This window comes from Schistocerca americana, chromosome 2, assembly GCF_021461395.2.
Source record: "Schistocerca americana isolate TAMUIC-IGC-003095 chromosome 2, iqSchAmer2.1, whole genome shotgun sequence".
Classification (NCBI taxonomy): Eukaryota; Metazoa; Arthropoda; class Insecta; order Orthoptera; family Acrididae; genus Schistocerca; species Schistocerca americana.
Genome location: NC_060120.1, coordinates 738,791,082 through 738,805,631, shown reverse-complemented (window position 1 = coordinate 738,805,631; position 14,550 = coordinate 738,791,082). Strand labels below are relative to the sequence as shown.

The 14,550-nt window shown below is 42.0% G+C and overlaps 1 protein-coding gene across 3 annotated transcripts in view; it reads right to left on the bottom strand.

Moving 5' to 3' along the window:
- Positions 1–14,550, bottom strand: part of LOC124595978 (ras-like GTP-binding protein RhoL) — a 353,938-nt gene that overhangs the window by 112,140 nt on the left and 227,248 nt on the right. The gene's annotated exons all lie outside the window — the stretch shown is intronic.

Here is a 14,550-nt window from a genome sequence, read left to right as displayed (position 1 = left end):
CCGCAGCAGTCGCACGGTTCCGGACTGAAGCGCCTAGAACCGCTCGGCCTTTTCCCATCATCTGTTTATTTGATGTCCAACGCCCTTTATTACTCATCATTGTTACTGGCAATTTACAAAACATTCATAACGTTATTATAACATTCAATGTCATGGGTTTGCCATCTCGAAAGAGCTATTGAACACTAACGAAATCTAATGCCTATAAAAAGAAAAAAAAAATGATGCCTGTGCCATTCTGTCTAGATAAAATTAAACTTGCCTGCTAGAGATTTCCGGCCGGTGTGGCCAAGCGGTTCTAGGCACTACAGTCTGGAACCGCGAGACCGCTACGGTCGCAGGTTCGAATTCTGCCTCGGGCATGGGTGTGTGTGATGTCCTTATGTTAGTTAGGTTTAAGTAGTTCTAAGTTCTAGGGGACTGATGACCTGAGAAGTGAAGTCCCATAGTGCTCAGAGCCTTTTTTTTTTTTTTTTTTTTTTTTTTTTTTTTTGCTACAGATTACGGACGCACTTCGTGCCTTCTCAGAGAGCTTGGATCATGATTTAATATGGTAGAACATGAAACGTCACACTATGAAATTATTATAGAGGGCTCTGCGTGAGAAGACTTTCATTCACCCTAGGAATACGTGCATCAGCTGGGTAAAGAACCTGGAGTAAAAAACTTCTTTTGTAATTAACAGGCTTCGTTCGACAAGAAATTTATCTAATTTATTGAATGTAATTCTAGTTTCTTGGCAATTGCAAATTGGTCCTCACCATGAACACGATATTTTACGCAGTATTTAGATTTATATTTAAACTGTGGTGTATTGCATTGGTGTTATATTTGCCCCTGGATGAGAGTCAGTTGTAACACACACACACACACACACACACACACACACACACACACAAAAGTACGTTTACGTGTGGGTTAATTAATTTGGTGTAGATGGTTTATGGTAAATCTTCTTCGAAATACGTTATGGCATACATTATTCACATAAAAAACTACCCTAATGATTATTTACTACATAACTAGTTAAGATATCTTAAAGAAATAAGTAAATGCGATTTAACACTTATTTGTAAAGCTAAAGTTAATCACGTAAATATTGTAAAATTAAATTATAAAAACATAATATTCCAACATTTTTACACGAGGCAAGAACGGAACATAAATTCTAATTTAAAAAACACAGCATTCCTAACGTTTTCCTCTCTTTGTTCATGTAATATAATCACATTTCGAACACGGTATGCATTGCACCCAGGCCTCTCCAAGTCTGCTGCTTTTATAATAGGCCATGGTGACAAGACAGAACTATTTGGCATAAAGTTGATGCTAAATGTTCTCTGTTTCGTGGACCTGAGACTGAAGTTGTTAGGGAGGGGGGGGGGGGGGGCTTGTCTTTGACTTTTTGGGGCTTTATTAGAATTTATTGCCTCTTTTTCCCCTTTTTTCAAATTCGAGTTTTTCGAGAGTGCTTGTGAGAACTGAACTTTATTCTTTTTTCTTGACGGACGTCCTGTGCAACTTGTCTCCAAGATGGGTTTAGAAGACGAGTGCACCGCATCAGCTCAGGTGAAAAAGCTGACGCCTCAGAGCATTCCGGTGACGTTGCGCTGCTAGTCGATGGTTCTGTCAGTTTACCATTGAGACCATTTGGGTTGTTATCTGATTTCATCCGTCCGTAACTCGTCATGGAGCGATTCCAATCTTCAAAAATGTTCTCATGAAATAGCCAACTCCCAACTGCAGAGGATCCTGACAGAATATCTGTTGGCGTCGCTATTTGATGCACGGCAATAGCAATGAATTCTGCAATATTATATATTGTCAGAATTTAAATTAGGCTCGAACGGTCCATAAACTGCCACATAAAACTGTTGAAGGCGATGTGAGCAGTGACGCGGGAATGACGGAAGAACTTTCCCAACCTCCCTACAGAACTAAGTAGCCGGTAGATATATGTGAATATCGTGTTTGTCCAGAAGAAGCACCAGCTTTTCTTTTAGGGAAGGCTGTAAATGTATTGCAATGTGCTTCACGAACATGTAACAATTTGGGCCTCTGCATATATCCAGAACCATTGGGTGCTACAACAGAACCTATAGGGCCACATCGTAGCAACCCATCCCAGAAGATTTTACCTGCGAAGAGGAACAGTGGAGGAACATTTTCATGTAGCATTTGCTGCTACACCAACTGTCACGAGATTTCCACGTTCTGCGGAAGTAACTGCTCCAAGTTATTTCTTCTTCATCTCTGCCAATATATTTGGATACAATCTCGCCTACTTTCTACACAATCTCGGGCTGCAAGTTGTTGTCACGTAATATTTTTGAAGTATTTCTTTATTGAAGTTCATTGTTCGGGCGAGACAAGTTGAAAATGAACTATTCCATATCAGACAAAAATATTCATCTCATCCAATCCACTCCAACCATTTCCATTCATCATATTTCGGGGAATTACATGCAAAAGTGTAGAGCATACTGAGAGGCTAATTTTTCTAACATCTGTTGCGGGTAACGCATAGTACAGACCGGCAGAATGTTTGATCAGGAGAAGACAGAAATACTAAAAATCTTTTTCCAAAACTGTTTCACTGAGGAAGATTTCATTGTAGTTCCTCCTTTAAATCGTCACGGGAACAGCTGAGATAGAGATTTCAAAATAAGTGACGACGAGATACAAAAGCTCCTGAAGTCGCACAGCAAGGTAAAGGCCACTGTGGCTAATGGGATACCAATTCTACGCAGAGTCCGTGAAAGGACTTTTGCTCCACTTCTGGAAGCCGGTGTATCTGGAAGAGCGAACCGTTCCTAGCGATTGGAAAAAAGCGCAAGCTATTCCCATTCTCGAGCGTAGTTCGAGAATACGCGCAAAGCTATAGGCAAAGTGCAATAACATCGGTCTGTTTTAAAGTTGAGAACATATTTTTTGCTCGCGCACTGGAGCATTTCTGGTGACCGAAAATGGCCTCTGCAGGAATCCAAATGGGTTCTAAAAACAATGATCGTGAGAATCTTAGCTCGCTCGGTTCGCCCACGAGACCCAGAAAGCAGTAGGTAGAAAACAATGATCGTGTGAGACCCAGCTCGCTCTCTTCCTCTACGAGACCTAGAGAACAGTAGATATAGTCTCCCAGGTTGATCCTTGACTTTCGGAAGGCTTTAGATATTGTTCCGTACTGCCACCTACTGAAAAAAATACGGCGTGGGGAATATCAGACCAGCTGTGTCTGGATTGAAGAGTTTCAATCAAACTGAACAAAGCATGTCACCCTCAACGGAGAGAGATTTTTAGACGTAAAAGTTACTTCGGGGCTACCCCACTACAGTATTATAGGACTATTATTTTTCACTGTATTTATAAATACCTGGTGGATAACATCAAAAGCTCCATGAGGCTTTTTGCGGATGATGCTGTTGTAAACAAAGAAATCGCAACGCTAGAATGATGTAGAGAATGCAGGAAGAACTGCAGAGGATGGGCGTTTGGTACAGGGATTGGCAATTGATTCTCAAAATAAACAAGTGTAACGTATTGTGCATAAACAGGTACAAAGGTCCGTTGTTGTATGCTTACACCATTTCAGAACAATTAATGGAAACTATCAAATCTGTAAAATATCTAGAAGTATGTGTATGAAGCAATTTGAACGACCGCATAAAACTGATCGCAAATAAAGCAGATACCAGACAGGTTCATTGGAATTATCCTCAGGAAGTGTAGTCCCCCCACAAAATAGGTAGCTTACAAAATCCTCGTTCGACCAGTAGTTTAACGTTGCTCGTGAGTCTAGGATCCGTACAAGATGGGGCAGAAAAAGGAAATAGAGAAGAGCCAAAGAAGAGCAGCGCGTTTCGTTACAGTTCCATTTAGTAAACGCTCAAGTGTCACCGGAGATACTCGGCCACATACAATGGCAGGCACTGTAAGAGAGGCGTCCTGCATCACGATATGATTTACTGTTCCGAAAGCGTATGTTCCTAGATGAGTTAACCAATATATTGCTCCTTTCTATTTTTCACGAAAATAGCGTGACGATAAAAGCAGAGAGATTCGACCCCACACGGAGACTTACCAACAACCGTTCTCCCAGCGAACCATTAGCGACTAGGACAGGACAGGGGCAAAGGACAACTGTACTCAACGTACCTTCAGCCATACACCGTAAGTTGACTTGCGGAACGTAGATACAGACGCGATTTTCAGGTGTCTTGTCCTATCCGGCACTGAAACTACGGTTATGTGGCTTGTAGCCTACTTTGGAATCTCGTTGTTTCTCATTTTCTAGAAAAGTCTATGCAGCTACACGTTTAACATAACGAGAGATTATCTCGTCACTCCGATCACTGTGTAAGTAGGCTGTTTATGTGTTTGTCTGTTGGCAGCACTAGGTAGTGCTCTGTATTAAATCTCTGACTGCGCTGTGTGCAGTCTGTAAGAGACTCTGTGGCTAGTCGGACTTGCAGTTGGGGATAAACAGCCAGCAGTGATGAAAGTTGGAGGTGAACACCCAGTAGTGAGGGAGGTTAGAGGCTACTAATTAGCAGTGTTGAAGGTTTGCAGTAGTAGCGCGAGCGGACGATCTGGACGTGTGCGACTTGATTACATAATTTTTGGAACTGGATGTCACGGACGATTATACATTTGTTTTGAGCTGGATGTCATATTATTAAGGTGAAAATACATTGTTTGCTTTGGAACAAAACCTTTCCTTTGCTAACCACATTCCTATCAGTGGTTAGAGCCTTCAGTAGTTAGAATCTTTTATTTAGCTGGCAGTATTGGTGCTTGCGGCATTGCTGTAGTTCGGGTAATGAAAATTTTTGTGAGGTAAGTGACTTACGAAATGTGCAGGTTACTGTCAGGATTTCTTCTTATTCAGGGCCATTATTTTTTATTAATTATTTGAACTCAGGTTATCATTTTCGAGCAGTCAGATCGCGTTATCCTTGAACATTGTGAGTAATTAATAAATAGGAGAAGTTTGAGCTGTATTAGTCAGGGCAAATTCTGTAGGTCAGTGTTGAAACGATAAAGACAAGCAAAGTAACAGTACGTCAATTTCACTCAGCTATATAAGCAAAAAATTTAAATAAAGTAATAAGTTTTACCGCCTCAGTGATCTCAGTTTAAGTAAAAGATTAATTAAATTAAGAAGTTTCAGCTGCTATTCTGGAACTTAGAACTTCTGAAGCAGCAACTTCCTTAGTGTCCTCGGGAACCTGCCATCTGTCTTTTGTACGTTTGATTCCTCGGAATATTATAGAAGATCTTAATATAGACAAATTTAATAAATAATTCTTGCAGGTAATATTGAAGCAAGCTAAATTGTACAGAAACGGACACAAAAACGATTCGTTCTCACTATGCCTGTTACAACTGACCCTATCACTCTGTATTAAAATTAAAACTAAATTGCTCTAGCCACACAAAAAATATGTAAATTAAATCCTACGCAAATTGAAACTATAATAACTAACATATATTTGTATATACCAGTTGAGGTAAATAAATTACCTGGAAATAACTAGAAAGAAATATATCAGAAAATTTATTTTTACTTCAACACACTAAAAACAAGTTTCACTCTGTCGCACAGCCATCTCACAGGTGACGATCTACCTGCATTTTTGCCTTTTATGTGGAAGAGATGTGAAACCTGCTGCCACATCTAGGGAATTCTTCGAATGAGATTTGCCCGTAAATGTGAAACGTTACAATTGGCCACTGATCTTTTTAATCCCAGACTTCCCTACACAATACTATAACACTTCAGATGAAACACACATCTCCATACTCGAACATTTTAGGAGACACGAGTTGTGGAATTGTCGTGATGAAGAACACAGCGACTCAGAGAAAATTTCCTTCTTTATTTCCAGTCAATGAGAAAATACAGATAAGACAGGACATATATAAATATACTGTAGTACAAGCTCATTTACTCTCTAAGCTCATTTTGACGTTTGACACACACACCTGCGCGATGCTTTAGTGGCAAGAATTCATAATGTTGGCAGTGGAACATAGTTGAGCAAGAGTCACCCATCAGATTTTTTTATGTTAACACATAAAAGGCAGTATTTCTGTGAACTATACGCGAGGATTATTTTTGCAAGTACACACTGGAAGGACCCACAATTACATGTTGATCCGTAGCTGCAAAGCGGTTATTCCGGAAATGAGTAGAATTCGTAACATCCGATGTAAAGTGATTTGCGCTTATAATGAGCTCTGTGGGAAAGAGGTTGACGCCAAAGAGACATTCAAAATGTTGCCAACATTCACTCTTTCATTACTCCACAAATGGTTCCAATGAAGGCAGATTTCCCATACGTGCTGAAATGTAATGGGACGATTGTAGCAGTTTTACAAAAGTAAGACTGTCATAGTACGCCATGTCTGGCATCTTCTTAGGAATCGATGCATATAAATCCTGTTCGTGAGTTTTACTTCGAACTATTCTTCGCTGTGAGACCGATACGGCATAGATTTGTATGATTTTGTTGCGTTACATTTTAGTGAAACATGCAAATTTCATTTGAATGTATATTTCAGCTGTATGAATAGTGGCTTTACAACAGCGGAAGATGGAATTCCTTATCAGATACAATTCATTCCCCACTGATACAGCCGGCCGGTGTGGCCGAGCGGTTCTAGGCGCTTCAGTCTGGTTAGGTTTAAGTAGTTGGTCTAGGGGACTGATTACCTCAGATGTTAAGTCCCATAATGCTCAGAGCCATTTGAACCACTGATACCACAAGTCGTGTGAAATTCATTCACAGAGCCTACCATTTACCTTACTTCTTCCTTAAATAAAGAGCTCACCTTCGATACGATTGCCTAAATCATCATATAACTTCGAGAGTGCTTCACAATCGAAAGAAGACAGTCTGGACTGTACATTTCCATTTCCGGAATTCGGCCTTTGGAATAGCTCTTAGCTCTCATCTATGTTCATAAAATGAAAGGTTCTTTAATTTTTCTTTATTTCTGGGAATAGATAAAAGCCACGTGGATTATTTATGTCGAATATGGACTTCGGGCATGATTACAGCATTAATTTTGGACAAAAACTGACAAAGAAGAACGACGTGTGAGCAGGTTCATTATCGCGTTGCAAAAGTCATGAATGTTTTCACCATAAATCAGGATATTTTGTGGAATGGTTCATGCAAATGACCTTCAACTTTTAAGTAGTAGTCGTTACTGATCGTTCGTGTACATCGACTGCTCTGACAACACACGTTGAAACTCCACCAACGCGAAAAGTAGCTGTCCATGTTCTTGTCAGTCACGTTCTTCTAATTTGTCGCCAAATTCTGTTAATACTTTGTTTACACAGTTCCCTTCGCACTGCTTTCGTTGACGACGTGTTTTCCAGACGCGTGTTAAGTAACCAGTTACTTCTCATGATGACTACACTCTTCTTATTGATAAAATCTCCCTCTCTGTTCTCCCATTATGCGCGGATTCAAGGTTTGACTATTTGGCTGTAGGGAGAGGTAGAGGGAGATGGGAGAGAGGAGTATGCTGATACTACACCCCCATCGCTCACCAACTATAGCTTGCCGCCACCCCCACTTTTGACGCGGCACAGATGTCTACGATTTTATTAGTAACAAAGTAACAGTACACACAAGTTTGGATTTCAGAACAATAAATTGTTTAATAACAATAAAATGTGCATTATGTTTCAATATAATAATAATAACAATAATAATGTTACAATATGTTAGTACGAGTGTCGAAACTTTAATAGTGGAAACTGTTTATTTACATCTTATATAAGATAGACACCAGTTTCGAAGATCTACTGTCCTTCTTAAGTAGTAACCAACATTGTGTATAGCCCGCTGCCAGCAATGCGTGAGTCATGTGATACTCTTAGCAACGCCAGTTGTGTTGATAGCGCGAAAGGAGCGGTCTATTGCCCGACGAAGCTGTTCATTTCTGCAACACACCCTGCGACCAGCTTAGAAAAAGGCGGCGCCGCTTCCTGCAGGATCCGCCCGTCATGTTGCAAGACAGTGCTCGGGCACATATGACGCAAGTTGTGACTGATTTGTCCGATCGACGGGGCTGGGAAGTGCTGTACCACCCACAACACTCCCCAGACTTAAGCCCTTGTGACTTCAACTTCATTCCCAAACTGACGGAATTAGCTCATGGCCTTCGCTTCAAAACCGTTACAAAGATTCGACGGAGAATAGACCGCTCCACAACTGGCAGTGGTCTAAGCACAAAGCTGGAGACTGCTCTGAAGGATACTAAAGTTTTGAAAAGCGTATCTGTTTTGTATAAGTTGTAAATAAATAGTTGCCAGTATTAAAGTTTCAACCCTCGTAGCCTTAGTTTAACACCCAAGAAATTACAATTTCCTTATATGTATCATTTAAAAAACAATCGTCCGAAAATTTGAAAAGGAAATGTCCTGTGCAGTTAATTTAAGAACTATTAACAGCAAAACAGACTCACAACTCTGACATCCTCGGTAGTTACGGGTATGAAATCACAGTCTGCTGTCTCAATTGTATATTACTTAGCATTGCGATTGTCTGCAGACTGTGGCCTTTGCGAGCGTGTAAACGAGGGGACTGCTTTTCTTTCAGCCATTTCCGCCTACGTTTGGGGAATAAGTCTGTCCTTTTACTCAGCTTCCCGTGGTCTGACGGTTCTAGCTGTGGCCTCAGGAGCCGTATCGCATTCGTGGTTGACAGCAGGCGCCGTCAGCCTGTAAACGTGCGCCTCCACCTGGTTGGAAAACTGGTATTTTATCGTTCAGACCGCAAGCCCATCCACGTGGGCAGGCCATCACTCAAGCAACTCAGAAGTATTCTGTGTTAAACGTAGCTTGTATTTAAGATTTCCTTATCATTTTCGAGATTCTCAGTTGTTGTGCTGCTTCAGTCTCGTCTGCTGGAAAATTTGGAATTTAAAATATAAAAAGATGTAAACATTTCCTCTAAATTTTTGCTTAGGGGTGTGGGTCATAACCCCATGACGGCACGTCCCCCCAATCCCTTTGATCCGCGCCTGTCTCACATCCCTTCTGGTAAGTTTAGTATTCCTTCCAATAGTGATTTTATTAAAATATGTTCGTCTCTGAATTATGTATGCTGTTTCAATTCCAGACACGGTGGTTCTACGCTGTCCAGTCACATTAATGTGAGCATCTGTCGAAAGCCTAAAAAAGCATCTTTTGCAGTGTGAACTGCTGCGAGATGTGAAGGAAGAGAGTCAGTGAGGTTCTGGAAGGTATCGACAGTGATGTGGACCTATGCCGGCTCCTGCGCCGTGGCCAGATCATTAGGTTTCCAACACACTGGACTCGCATTCGGGAGGACGACGGCTCAATCCTGTGTCCTGCCATCCTGATTTAGGTTTTCCGTGATTTCCCTAAATCGCTCCAGGCAAATGCCGGGATGGCTCCTTCGAAAGGGCACGGCCGACTTCCTACCCCATCCGTTCCTAATCCGATGACCTCGCTGTCTGGTCTCCTCCCACAAAACAACCCAACCCCAACTAGGTTTCTCGGCTGAGGATCCATGACGTGAACAGCCCGATCAAAGATGGTCTCACAGATACTCGATTGGGTTTGAATCCGGAGAGTTTAGTGACCATGGGAGTACGGTAAACTCATCTTGGTGCTCTTCGAACCACGCACGTACACTGCTATCTGTGTGACACCCTGCATTTCCGGTTGGTACAAGCCATCGTGTCGAGGAAAAACAAATTGCATTTAGGGGTGGACGTGGTCTCCAAGAAAAGATATATATTTGTTTTAGTCCACTGTGTCTTCCAGAATAACGCAGTCACTCAGGGAATGCCACGAAAACTTTCCCCAAGCCATAATGCTCCCTCTTCCGGCCTGGACCCTTCCGACGATCGTTGCAGGGTGTTTCGTTTCTGTCCTATGGAGCATAAAACGCTGTTCATCTGAAAAGGCCACCTGTCGCCTCTCAGTCTACGTCCAGTTATGGTATTGGCACGGAAATTTCAGCCTCAGCCACCGATAAACAGCAGTCAGCAAGGGTGCACGAACCAGGCGCCTGCTGCACAGGTCCAACCACATCTACATGATTACTCTGCAATTCACATTTAAGTGCTTGGCAGAGGGTTCATCGAACCACAATCATACTATCTCCCTACCATTCCACTCCCGAACAGCGCGCGGGAAAAACGAACACCTAAACCTTTCTGTTCGAGCTCTTATTTCTCGTATTTTATTTTGATGATCATTCCTACCTATGTAGGTTGGGCTCAACAAAATATTTTCGCATTCGGAAGAGAAAGTTGGTGACTGAAATTTCGTAAATAGATCTCTCCGCGACGAAAAAGTCTTTGCTTTAATGACTTCCATCCCAACTCGCGTATCATATCTGCTACACTCTCTCCCCTATTACGTGATAATACAAAACGAGCTGCCCTTTTTTGCACCCTTTCGATGTCCTCCGTCAATCCCACCTGGTAAGGATCTGACACTGCGCAGCAATATTCTAACAGAGGACGAACGAGTGTAGTGTAAGCTGTCTCTTTAGTGGACTTGTTGCATCTTCTAAGTGTCCTGCCAATGAAACGCAACCTTTCGCTCGCCTTCCCCACCATATTGTCTATGTGGCCTTTCAAAAATGGTTCAAATGGCTCTGAGCACTATGCAACTTAACTTCTAATGTCATCAGTCGCCTAGAACTTAGAACTAATTAAACCTAGCTAACCTAAGGACATCACAGACATCCATGCCCGAGGCAGGATTCGACCCTGCGGCCGTAGCAGTCGTTCGGTTCCATACTGTAGCGCCTAGAACCGTACGGCCACTCTGGCCGGCCTATGTGGTCTTTCCAACTGAAGTTGTTCGTAATTTTAACACCCAGGTACTCAGTTGAATTGACAGCCTTGAGAATTGTAGTATTTATCGAGTAATCGAATTCCAACGGATTTCTTTTGGAACTCATGTGGATCAGCTCACAATTTTCGTTATTTAGCGTCAACTGCCACCTGCCACACCATACAGCATTCTTTTCTAAATCGCTTTGCAACTGATACTGGTCTTCGGATGACCTTACTTGACGGTAAATTACAGCATCATCTGCGAACAACCTAAGAGAACTGCTCAGATTATCACCCAGGTCATTTATATAGATCAGGAACAGCAGAGGTCCCAGGACGCTTCCCTGGGGAACACCTGATATCACTTCAGTTTTACTCGATGATTTGCCGTCTATTACTATGAACTGCGACCTTCCTGACAGGAAATCACGAATCCAGTCGCACAACTGAGACGATACCCCATAGGCCCGCAACTTGATTAGAAGTCGCTTGTGAGGAACGGTGTCAAAAGCTTTCCTGAAATCTAGAAATACGGAATCAACTTGAGATCCCCTGTCGATAGCGGCCATTACTTCGTGCGAATAAAGAGCTAGCTGCGTTGCACAAGAACGATGTTTTCTGAAACCATGCAGATTACGTATCAATAGATCGTTCCCTTCGAGGTGATTCACAATGTTTGAATACAGTATATGCTCCAAAACCCTACTGCAAACCGAAGTCAATGATATAGGTCTGTAGTTCGATGGATTACTCCTACTACCCTTCTTAAACACTGGTGCGACCTGCGCAATTTTCCAATCTGTAGGTACAGATCTATCGGTCCACAAGCAGCAACGTTCGCTGAACGGTCGTTGAGCAGACGCTGTTAGTGGCCCCTTAGCTCATGAGTGTTAGTTCCTCAACAGTTGCAAGACTGTACACCCGTACACATCTCCGCAGCCTTCGTCCACCCCTGTCATCTATGGCCCGTGGTGTGCCACAGTTGCCTTGGCACCTGTTTTGGGTAGTGCCATTTTGGCGTGCAAGGTATCCTTAAACCACGGCAGCACGGCACACGAGTAGTTTACAAACTTAGCGGTTTCGGAAAAGCTTCCACCCTTGGGCTGATAGCCAATGAACATGCCCTTTTGAACGCGAGATAAATCGTCCAGTTTCTGCATTACGACGACGACTGCAGCGTTTTCTGCGTCCCTCCGACAAGCTTTATATACCCTTCGCTGCTAGTGGTGCCACCTGTGAGTGGTTATTGTACGTTGATGTCGAACACAGGCGAAGGTCACATTAATGTGACTGGACAATGTAGACACCCTTTAGTAGAATCGTAGTTGTCTCGAAAACACCAAACTAGTGGGCACGAGCAATTTGCCCTGTTTGAAGTCTGACAGTAGCGAGAACACTGCGTCTCTGCAACGCTCACAAGTTTACTGATCTTTGATAACACCTTCAAGGACGTTGCAGACCATAGCGCCGTATCTCTGCCTGAGAGCACATGTGGATTCAAAATCTGTGAGTACCACTCACACACAGATTTTGGGATTTTATACGAACTGCTGTATTTGCGGACATGTGATATGCTTCTAGTTGCCTGAAGGTAAGTAATACCGCAAATTACAAACGCAATAAATAAAAAATGAATGTTTGACAGCTGTACGCGTGTAACAATTGCATTAAGGATGTGGACCTATCCCACATCAAATCTAAATATTAATGGGCGTTATCCAGAAGTTTTTCCAGTTTTATTTTCGAAGAAATAAAATTTAATGGATCCTGTCACTCATAAATGTGGCGATTTCCCGCCGTAAGGACAAGTTACATTCCATCTTAACTGAGTTTTAATTGTCAAGTAATTCAACAAGACGTCTCGACTCGTTTGTGAAATGCGTCTGCTCTTTACATTACCTCTCAAGTCTCCTTGTAATTTTGCATCAAAATGACACTTAAATTTATCAGAATCCTGTAACATCTACATATTCTTTAATGCAGTAATTTAAAAGACGGAAGATTAGATTTTAACATCTCGTCGATACTTATGTCTCTGAAGATGGAGTAACAAGTGGGGTTCTAGAGTGACATGGCCTTATTGAAGGAAACATCATGGAGTTCATACGAAGCAGCATCAGACACACCCAAAAAACTGGGACACATGCGTGGTTTGATAGTCGCTTCCCCGTGTGCATCACTATTGTTGTAAGTTGTGCAATTAATTTACCTTATTCAGTAAGATTAGAAATGGAAGTGAGAGGCCAACTTAGAATTCCTCTATCGAAATATATCAAGGAGATTCATAATTCATCGTCCACATCGAACAACAAATTACTGGCACAATATATTGAGTTGTGACATGTTACCTAACGTAAGACCTTTATGCCCGACGTGACACAGTATTTACCTAACAAGCAAAATCGAAATGCTTAAGTCCACAAGACAATGTGCTACTTCAGAGCTCATGCAAGGATGAATTGAACGTACTGTTATCCGAAGACTGTTGAGATGTAACTCTGTCCGCTAATCTGTCCTGTATAAGTCTCTTCCTATCTCGTAACTACTGCAGCCTACATTCATTTAGATCTCCTTATTGTGGTCAAGCCTTTCCCTCCCTCCACAATTTGTAGCCCGCACACTTCTTTCCATTACCACGTTGACTTTTTGATGCGCCAGTAGAATCCCGTCGACCAGTCCCTTCTGTTAGTCAAGTAGTGACACAATTCGATTCAGTCCTTTCTCATTAATTATTGGATCTTCCTTCTAGTCTTCAACAATCTTCTGCAGCATCAGATTTCGAGAGCTCCTGAACTCCTCATTTCACTTATGTATACATACCCCCCAGAAACGACTTCCTAACACTTGAATTTGCACTTAAGTTTCAACAGGTTCCTCATTTTCAGAAATAATTTTCTTGCTATTACATTTTATGGCCTTTTTACTTCTGGCATCGTCAGTTAATTTGCTGCCCAAAGAGCAAAATTTATTTACTCTATTTGGTGTCTTATTTCCTAATCTGTTTTCCTCAGCATTGACTAATTTAATTTGACTACATTCCATTACCCTTGTTTGTTTGAGCAGGTGATACTTGGAATTACTGGCAGTTGGTTAGCCACTTCTGCTAAAATCTGAGTCTCTTATGCGCTCTATCTGCCTAATCTTAACATCTCTTATGCCCACGGTCCCTGCAATTTAATTATTTATGATCGCCACAGAGGTTTTGTTCCATCTTAACCAGAGGTAAATTACTCCCTCTTGCGGGGCATCTTTGCACGCAAGTCACTTTTGATTTGTCGCCTCCTCTTTCCTCTTGTCCCCTTCACCCGTACCAGTCATCGCTATTAAGTCTGATAATGACGAGGCCCGCGAAAAAGACAGTCCGCGACACGTACGTCACGAAGGTAGGGCTGATTTACTCGCTTGCTTGTTCACCTCTGCAGATAAATTAGGCTTCTGCACCTGTTAACTCGTAATTGCGTGTTAACGTACAAACGAGAATTGCACTTCTACTGTGAATCCGCTGTTATGGAGTCTTGTTGTTTATTAATCCTACAACGATCGAAAGTCCCTACGCCTAGTAATAATTTGTTACGGCTGTACTGGGTATAATAAAATTTTATCGGTTGGATGAGGCACCACATCTTGTATAAAATGAGGACTGTTAACAGTAGAGACTAAATGCTATAAACGAGATGTTATATCCTTAATGCAGAGATAGATCTTAAATTACAGCTA